General features: G+C 31.1%; 2 non-coding genes across 2 annotated transcripts; one reads left to right on the top strand and one right to left on the bottom strand.

The window, feature by feature from the left end:
* Positions 1 to 465: 465 nt before the first annotated feature.
* Trnan-guu (transfer RNA asparagine (anticodon GUU)) lies at positions 466 to 539 on the bottom strand. The gene has a single exon. It is a non-coding gene; the product is annotated as a tRNA-Asn (tRNA).
* Positions 540 to 7483: 6944 nt separating this feature from the next.
* On the top strand, positions 7484 to 7557 carry Trnan-guu (transfer RNA asparagine (anticodon GUU)). The gene has a single exon. It is a non-coding gene; the product is annotated as a tRNA-Asn (tRNA).
* The last annotated feature ends 1478 nt before the right edge of the window (positions 7558 to 9035 follow it).

Raw genomic sequence — 9035 nt, 5'->3', positions numbered from 1 at the left:
TTCCCTTAAATTTTGGCATTGTTTATTCTGCTCATTAAAAAAATGTTATTTAATTTAAATTTATATTACAAACAAATACTAAACATTAGATTGTGGCAATTAAAATGACAAACAAAACATCTATTGAAATTTCTCGGGGCTAAAAATTTCAATTTGATGAGTTAAATCTCTTTATATACATATATATGTATATTTTTAAGTGATAGGGTATGTTGTATGGCTCAGGTATGTGATGTTTTGACTTATCGACTGGACGTTCCCATACTCCGACTTAGGTTTTAAAATACATTGACAAAAGCCCTGGGTGTCATTAATATAATATATAACAAAAATCTGAAACAGATATTAAAAAAAACTACAAAATGAGGCATATATAATGTATTTCTTAGGACTAAAATTGTCAAAGTAGTTTTACATAAATGTTATAGTATACAGTGTTAAATAAATAAAATACAAAACGATGTCCGCCCCCGGGTGGGCTCGAACCACCAACCTTTCGGTTAACAGCCGAACGCGCTAGCCGATTGCGCCACGGAGGCTTATACATGGTGCTTTAAAAAAATGTTTTGTTTTTTTTTTTATATACAATATTATATTAAATTTTAATTTCTGTAATTAATTTATAAGCGCAGACCTTTCATTACTTATTAATTGTTTATTTTGTATGTTAAGACTAACTCAATCAAAGACAAAATATATATCCGTCAAAAATGCCAGTATATTATGTGTATATATCTATTATTATGTCTGTAGTAAGATACGATACAATATTAACAAAACAATCATGTTATTCAAGAAGTGCAAGATTTTCATACTAGCTATTGACATGTCAGCTTTAGCTCTGAACTATATTTGAATAATGGCTGGATATAGAATTTCAATTTGTAAAATACATAATATTACGGACCGGTGGAAACAGATTGTTACTTTTGTAAAATCTTACTATATGGACAGGATCACATATAACTGAGTTATATTGTAATGTGGAAATAATAACGGTATTCGTACCCGCAGTATAATAAATGTTGTGATGAAATGTGATGAGATTTGGAAGCCAACACTGACCGCTCGGATATAAACTTTCCTTTGTGAATCATTCCAGTTGTTTGCATTGCGTAATTAAATTATAGAGTCAGATATAAATGTGTCCATAGCAATGACTTTTAATTTCTTGAAAATAAAACTTAATCAACTTAATCAATATTAAATTTCCGAATATTTTAGAAATCATTTTTTAGAAATTGGGAATAGATCTATCATATAGGCTAACTCTCCGGTTATAGAAAAACGTTTTAAAAATAGTTTCTCTGGCACAGAAGTATTAGCTCTGTGCGAGCATATTTTACAGTAATAATATCATGAAATGTCTGCTTAAGGGAAACTATGTAGTCGGAACATCAAAATCAGGAACAAGATTGATAGTAACAAGATAAACCGCTTGACGTTGGCCTAGTTAGAAGAGTTGTTGTCAAGTCTGGATTTAGACGAGATGGATGGATAATGGATTGGAAACCAGGTTATTTGTCCCAAAGAGTCGTATACCAATTTTAAAGTGACGATTAAGTTGCTATCAGAAACACAGGTTTGGTTCCCACATTCGATTTTCGTACCCGATTAGAGCGACCTCTAAACTTGTAGTTATATTCGCTAGATAGACCCAATCCATGAAAGCTATCCAGTTGAGCAAATCAAGCCACTTGCGTTTTGGACCCCTTTGATTCAGAAAGGCTGTGTATATTAATCTGGATAGAGGACCCTTTCTCTGCTTAAAGAAGGGACCATTTTTAGAATATTACATGCGTTGAAGGTCGCCTTAGTTTAAAAATTGTAACAGATTCTAATGCTTACTAAGAAAATTGACCTCAGTTATTAGAATATGGAAATATTTAAAAGCCTTATCTTAAAGATATTTTTTGGTTAGTTTATTTTATTTTCACTTATTATTCTTTAATTTGGACAATTGAGTGTGCAAAACGTATCTATGCTTGATAAAAAGTGAGATTAGCTGTATTTCTGTGGACATTAATCAATATGTAAATCATGTCATGGATTTCATCCAAATATTTAGAAAATATCTGTATGACCTTCAACCAAATATTTAGAAAACATCTGTATGTACGAGTTTTCTTCCAAAACTACTCTATTAAAAAATATAATACTAAAACAACTATTGCAACCACATTACAAAATAAGTTAAAAATGATACTAATTAAACTGGCATTCTCATCAAAATTAAGTCTACACAAAATGTCTGGTTTCATGAATATTATTTTTATGAGCTAGACATCGTGTAGCTGAAAACCGTTATTATAATAAGTAATTCAAACATACCTCCAGGCTGGTTCTTTGTTAAGTAAATAATAAAGTCGCTGCATTTAACTAGTCCTTGATGGGAATTAAAAGATTTTTCAAAAGAAAAAGCTATTATAGCCGCTGCCTCATACTGTTTAACATTGCTATTCTACTGTAGTTAACTTTTATTTGAACAAATTTCCTTTTTAAATTCCATTCTTTATTTTTGCATGTATTATGAATGTTCAACATCTTTTAAAGGTACTCCACTCATTACGTACTAGTCAATATTTTGCTATTTTTCCATTCAAATTTACATGAAATTTTTGTCGGTGGTAGAGCCTAACTGTGATCAAGTTACTGCAGCTCGACAATGGGCTGGCTCAACCGAGAAAGTACCACCCTCTCACAGAAGATCGGCGTGAAGTAGTCTTTAATGGCTGCGTTTCGTTCGATGAGTGAGAGATCCGGTTGCCCTTTCCCTTTTCCCACCTTTTCCTATCCCTTAACTTTTCCCTTCCTTCCTACTTTTTCCTTCCCCTCTTCCCTAAACGAGGGTAGCAACATATCCGCAAATCATTTGCTGATGTCCATGCTGCCTCCATCAGGTAGGCCGTGTGCTCGGTTACACCCTTTAGCGTAAAAAAATAAAATTTCCATGGAAAAGTTTCCAAAGGTCAATCTAATAAAACGAATAAAAATACGAAAAAAAGTTATTTTATAAAAATAGTTACAAAGTAATTTTTAATATTACTATTTGTTACATAACACCAAACAAGTATATGTAATAATAAAGATATGGCTTAGTGCACATAGTAATCAGACGAATAAGCAAATTAATTTTAGCATTTACTACATTAGTAGGAAAGCAAGAATTCTTAATTAGTCAATGAAGAAATAAAATGAATTCCTACAAAGACTCAGTCAGAAGTTCATCCAAGTAATTGTCCTCCTTAGAGACTTACGTAGCTGAGATTTATCAAGTCTTTAGGAGAAATAAAAATAAATTTCAAATTAAAAAGTGAACACAGAGTTAAACGCAGCTTTGTTCTGATTTGTTGTTCGCTTAGTTCGCTCTGTTATTTATTATAAGACGAGTTGTTTGGATCGTACACTCTACTTTTTGTTATTACTTTTCTTTTCAGTGTTTAACCACGGCTTAATAAGTTTTAAACGGAAGAATTGTTTTGGTAATCGTTTACTAGTTTATTTATTCCGATTAATAAGAATAACTTTATTTTAAAATGAATTATACACTAATAATTATGTACGCTCTCTTAAGTTAGCCTTAAACTTCAAAAGACATTTGCTAAAAATTGTTAGTTTGTCAAAATTGTTAGAAAAGATTTTAGTATTTCGATAAAGCATATTATTCAGGTCAACCTTTACTTTAATAAACATTATGTGATCTTAGCAATTATAAATTTTGCCGCTTTGAAGTGGATTTCTGAATTTAAATAAATCATAATTACTTATGTGTACTATTGACGCACTAAAGGCTCCAAAGACGCAAAATCATCAAAATAATTTTTGATAACCGTAGAGTGAAGGTTTTATTGTATTATGAAGTTTGTTTAAGTATTTACTCTTTGAATTTCTATCGCAACCGACATGTTCTTCAGAGCTAAGCCCGAATAATTTTTCGTGCCCTTAGACCAGAGAATGATTGCAAGACAGAAATTTGGCGCCGATGAAGCTGTAACCACAAAAACTGAAGCATAGCATTGCTTGACCATTCTGATTGTTGTATTAAGAATTATATCACTCTTGCTTTAATATATTCATATTTTCTCAAGTATGATTAGACTCATTTTCTCGCAGATAAAGGTCGCTTGGAAAACACGACTTTTAGAAGATAAAGTCGTTATAGATGCAGTATTATAAAATCTATTCTTAACGAGTATTTTTAAATCCAACTCTTAATATTGTGATCTTTAATAATAAATCCTAAAAAATAAATGCTTTTTATTTATTACATATATTACGAGATATATTTAATATACGCTATGTAATATTATATATCGATCTAATTTAAAATACTAAAGATTGATTTAAAAAAATAATATGACATATAGTGGAAAAAAAAAGAATATGTTTTATTGCCAGTTAAATTTTCAAAAGTAATTCACGAATGTATTGCTTTTGGGTTTATTTTATAAAACAGAATTTAAAACCGAAGCAATGACAGCTTCATTTAATTTTTATTTATTTTGATCAAATAATGTAGAATGTGAATACTACATTTTTAACTAAAATTTAAATACAAATAAATAACATTCAAACTGAATGGAAAATAAAAACAATGAATAATAATAGCTACAAGCATAGTAGCAGAAAATTACCAACACACGTTTTAGGCTAATTATCGTATGGCACTATGTGCTTCACTGCAAAGTGCAATTCCGTGGAGCGTTACGCCGTCAACATAGTATATGGAAGCTTTCAGCTCCACACACAGATCTGTCCTCATCTAATACGGGCTTTGAAATACATTAATATTGATGTCTACTTTTGCTGAAACAAGATCATATTAGGTCCCACATCTAAGATTATTTACCATGAAAATGTTTGGAGCTTACACTGAAATAAATTGAAGTAATATTTACTTAATTGGCATTCTGTGTTTCAGTTAACCCGATGTTAAAAAAATCTTTTGGATTTTCGGTTTACGAAAAGGAGAGATTTTCAGTGTCTGCCAGTTAATCAGACTATAAGTTATCTGCTGCCAAATTCTTATTTTTCTTGTTTATTGTTCTAAATGTTCATAACCACTCTCTCTCTATCTATATTGGGAAGTTGCCAGCTATCATTGCTCCTAATCTGTCTTATCTGATTATTTTTCAATAAATGAAGTATAAAGAAAAATTTATTATTTTATGAAATGTGAAAAACGTATGTGGAAATTATTGAATATCTCAGCTATTGCTTAGAAGTGAGTAAAAACTGTTAGAGTTGAATACAAAAAATTAAATTTAATCATTTCAGAAACTGTAATTTCTTTACTAAAAATAAAAATCAAAGTACCCTTAAGTTATTGTATATATAATATATAAACTATTCCTGCAAATATTAAATAGTCGATGACTAAGGTCCTTTATAATAATTTATATTTGTTTGGTGCCATACAAGCGGCATATCCACAAAATTCGAAATAAATTTCTAGCATAATATTTTTCCTTAAAAAAATTTTTTGAGTATTCGAGTACATTAGGCAAAGCGTTTCATTTAAAACCATATAACTCTCACACTGTAAAACATAAAGTTGCGTTTTATTAAAAGATATGATTTTAATTGCCTTGATGATACTAATTTTGTATACAAATCATAAAACACACATACAATATGCAGACAAAACAAGTTTGAAATTGACTAAATTAGTTGGACAATGGTTTGATCATGTAACTAGTGTACTCTGTGGTCAATGTAATATAAACAGTGCTGGCCTGCAACTGAAACTACAACATTAAAGATTCAACTTTATCTCAAAATTAAAAAAAAATCAGAGACAAATTCACAGCTGATATTTGATACGAAGAGGTATAGGTTTTTTAAATAATTAGCATTTAACATCAACACATAATTACTTAAAAAACAGTTATTAGATTACAAACTTGTGCGTGTTGGATAATTTAATTTTTCTTTTGGTACATTTGAATCTATAATATAAATGATATGTATTCATTGTAATGTCGATTATCAAGGTTGCCTTATATACTGGACGTGCCAACATCACTGATCACGTTGTGAATGAAAGTCGCAAACAACTTGTCTTTAACAAGTCTGCAATCGAGAGTACTGAGTTACTGAGTAACTCCTTTTGGAAAGAGGGGTAACTTGTTCCGATTTGAGATTTTAGTTGGTGCAGTAAGACACAAGTTTTTGCTAATAAATCCAGATTCACGATAGTCCCATAGCTCCAGGAAACTTATCACGGATGCTTTAAGTGTGGTGAACCCGACTAACGACTTGGACGTTTTGATTCCGTTAAAAAACAAGGTGTAAGATTTCTCGATGACCACGTCTCACAGGCGGTATTGAAACTCAGGAATCTTAAGATAGGTGTTGCTATCCTGTGTTTTCTCTACCGTCTGTATAATAAGATGTATCTCGAGGAACTATGTGACAAGATGCAATCGCCAACTTTCTATTACCACGCTGTGGTCACGCGCAGTCCGTTTTCACTGAAATATCCTGCCGCGAACGCTGGCGCTTATTGTTATGATTCACAATAGTTATATACACAACTAGAGACACTTACGAAATCAATTGTTTTGTGTACTTTACATTAAACCAAAGAATTTACAATTATTTATTGAAATAGTTTGACAAAATTCACAATTTACATTGTAATATCACTTTAAAATACATTTTCTTACATTAGGTAACGTTATATATCTATCTTTAATAGTTCGTGGGAGTCAGTGTAGGAGTAGACAAAGTCCTCGCCTCAAAAGTATTGTCTTAACTGAAGTTAGATCTGACTACTGAGAAGCTCTGGGATTTTATAGGAAATATAACAAGCTATTGTTTGGAAACCAAAAGTTGGAAACAACTAATAATTCTAATTATTCTCAATAACAAATTCTACGGTAGAATATTCCCTCTTCTAATGAACAGTTCGAAATACTACTTTTCTTATACATTTTTTTAAGTTTAGGTACATAACTTACATTTTTATAAAACTATATTAAAATAAAATTTTATTTTAATGATTCAATTTACATAATAAAGATATCTATTTATGAACAAAAACTGTACAAGCGATATTATTTTCAAAGACTTTTGAATTATTTCCAGATGGTTGGAGAAATGGCATAGTAAAGTTTGGATGATTAATTTTACCGATTACATATCATATGTATAATATTAATGATTATTGAATTAGCAAACATTTTGCTGAGTTGTGCTGGTTTAAAGCCCGGTAAATAGTTTATTTTGTTGTTAGTTATCAGCGTCCACAATTACCGTACGTAAAGTTACAAACCATTATCATAATCAGTCATGTTTCTGTATTAAGACAACATGGCATATAATTTTACGTTAGCCTGAATAGGCCCAGCACATGTGTGTAAACATATGGTCGTACGTAGAAATAAAATAAATATTTGTAGTTCATTAATGACTATGTGGCTCTAAGTTTGAAATACTTTTTTCTTATTTCTAACCTTGTTGATATGACCACCATGTATAAGCCTCCGTGGCGCAATCGGCTAGCGCGTTCGGCTGTTAACCGAAAGGTTGGTGGTTCGAGCCCACCCGGGGGCGAATATTATTTTTTATGTACACGTGGTTTACCCATTATACAAAGTCCTAGCTATAAACTAAAGGTGGTTTTAGGTAGTAGGGCCTAGCTTTGGTCAAGTTACCACAGCTCGAACATAGGCTAGCTCGACCGGGGAAATACAACCCTCTTACAGATGATCGGCGTTAATGGCTGTGTTTCGCCTGATGAGTAATAGAGTCGATTACTCTTTCTCTTTTCCACAATCGAGATCGCATCCGTAACACCTCTTATGTTACAGTTGTCCATGGGCGAAGGTGACTACTTTTCATAAAGTAGGCTGTCTGCTCGCTTGCCACCTTTAATATAAAAAACTACTAATTTATACATGAACATATGCACGCCTAGATTTATAAACTTGTATCCATTTTTGTATTACGTTGTAATTATGTATATTATGCTTACAGTAATCAGCTGATAAAAGCCACTTTTAAAAGTAAACAAAGTTGATCGCGTGATATTTTACGAGAAACATATGAAAACGAAAGTAAAATAAAAAAACACCTCAAGCAGACTTCATTCCAAGGTAAATCTAAATCAGCAAAACACAGGAAACCATTTCTCCCACGCGTGTTGAAGCACACGCAATTCAGAAATGGGTCACATCGGAATCGTGATAAATATTTTGGTATTTTCTATGTTATTGCCCCTATCTATGGTATTGTTAGATCAATATAGTTTTTCACTTAAGTTTTGATGATTATTTGACTTCTAACTATAATTTTACAGTTTTAAGTAATACTACTATCGACATAATAGTAAGTAATGAATTTCTTTAAAATTACCGAATTAAAACTAGATATAGGCTCACTAATTAAAAAATTATTCGGTAAGTTATTTACTTACTTTAAATGTCTTTATTTTCAATGACATGCATCTATATATTGCATTTATATTTTAGATGTAATGTAAAAGGAACAATTTTTTATCATAAAATAGCTACAAAAGAATCCTTTTTTATGTTCTATTATGTGTACAATCCCTGCTACCTAGTAAAATAAGTCCATTTTTTCTATAACTATGATTCGTAAAAACATGTTTTAAAGAAGGTAATAAAATGATATATATCATTTTATTTGAGATCCGAAATGCAAGTTCCACGTGTACTTTGGATTGCGACTCTAACGATAATTCCAGAACGAGCTGTAATAACCCAAGAGTGATTGCGAAGTTATAAATTGTTTTACATTAGGGTTGACACAATGCTGTATTGCTCACTGTTATATTTGTTATTGAAAAACAGGTCATCGTTTGTCAAAGCAACGAATTGTGAAGCTTAAGTCTTAATGTATATCTATATTTGTAATCTTTTATAAAAAATTGTCTCTAGTTGTTTTAAGACGACTTTAAATATATGTTTAGGGTGCCTGGAAGTGTTCGGACCAGTGTAATGTTTAGTATCATGAAGTTGTGAAGCCTACACTCAATTCAGTTTACCCTCATCCTCTGTTAATACCGACAC

The sequence above is a fragment of the Danaus plexippus genome, chromosome 26 (genome assembly GCF_018135715.1).
Source record: "Danaus plexippus chromosome 26, MEX_DaPlex, whole genome shotgun sequence".
Lineage (NCBI taxonomy): Eukaryota > Metazoa > Arthropoda > Insecta > Lepidoptera > Nymphalidae > Danaus > Danaus plexippus.
Note: the sequence above shows the minus strand (reverse complement) of the source record. Positions and strands in the feature narration are given on the sequence as shown.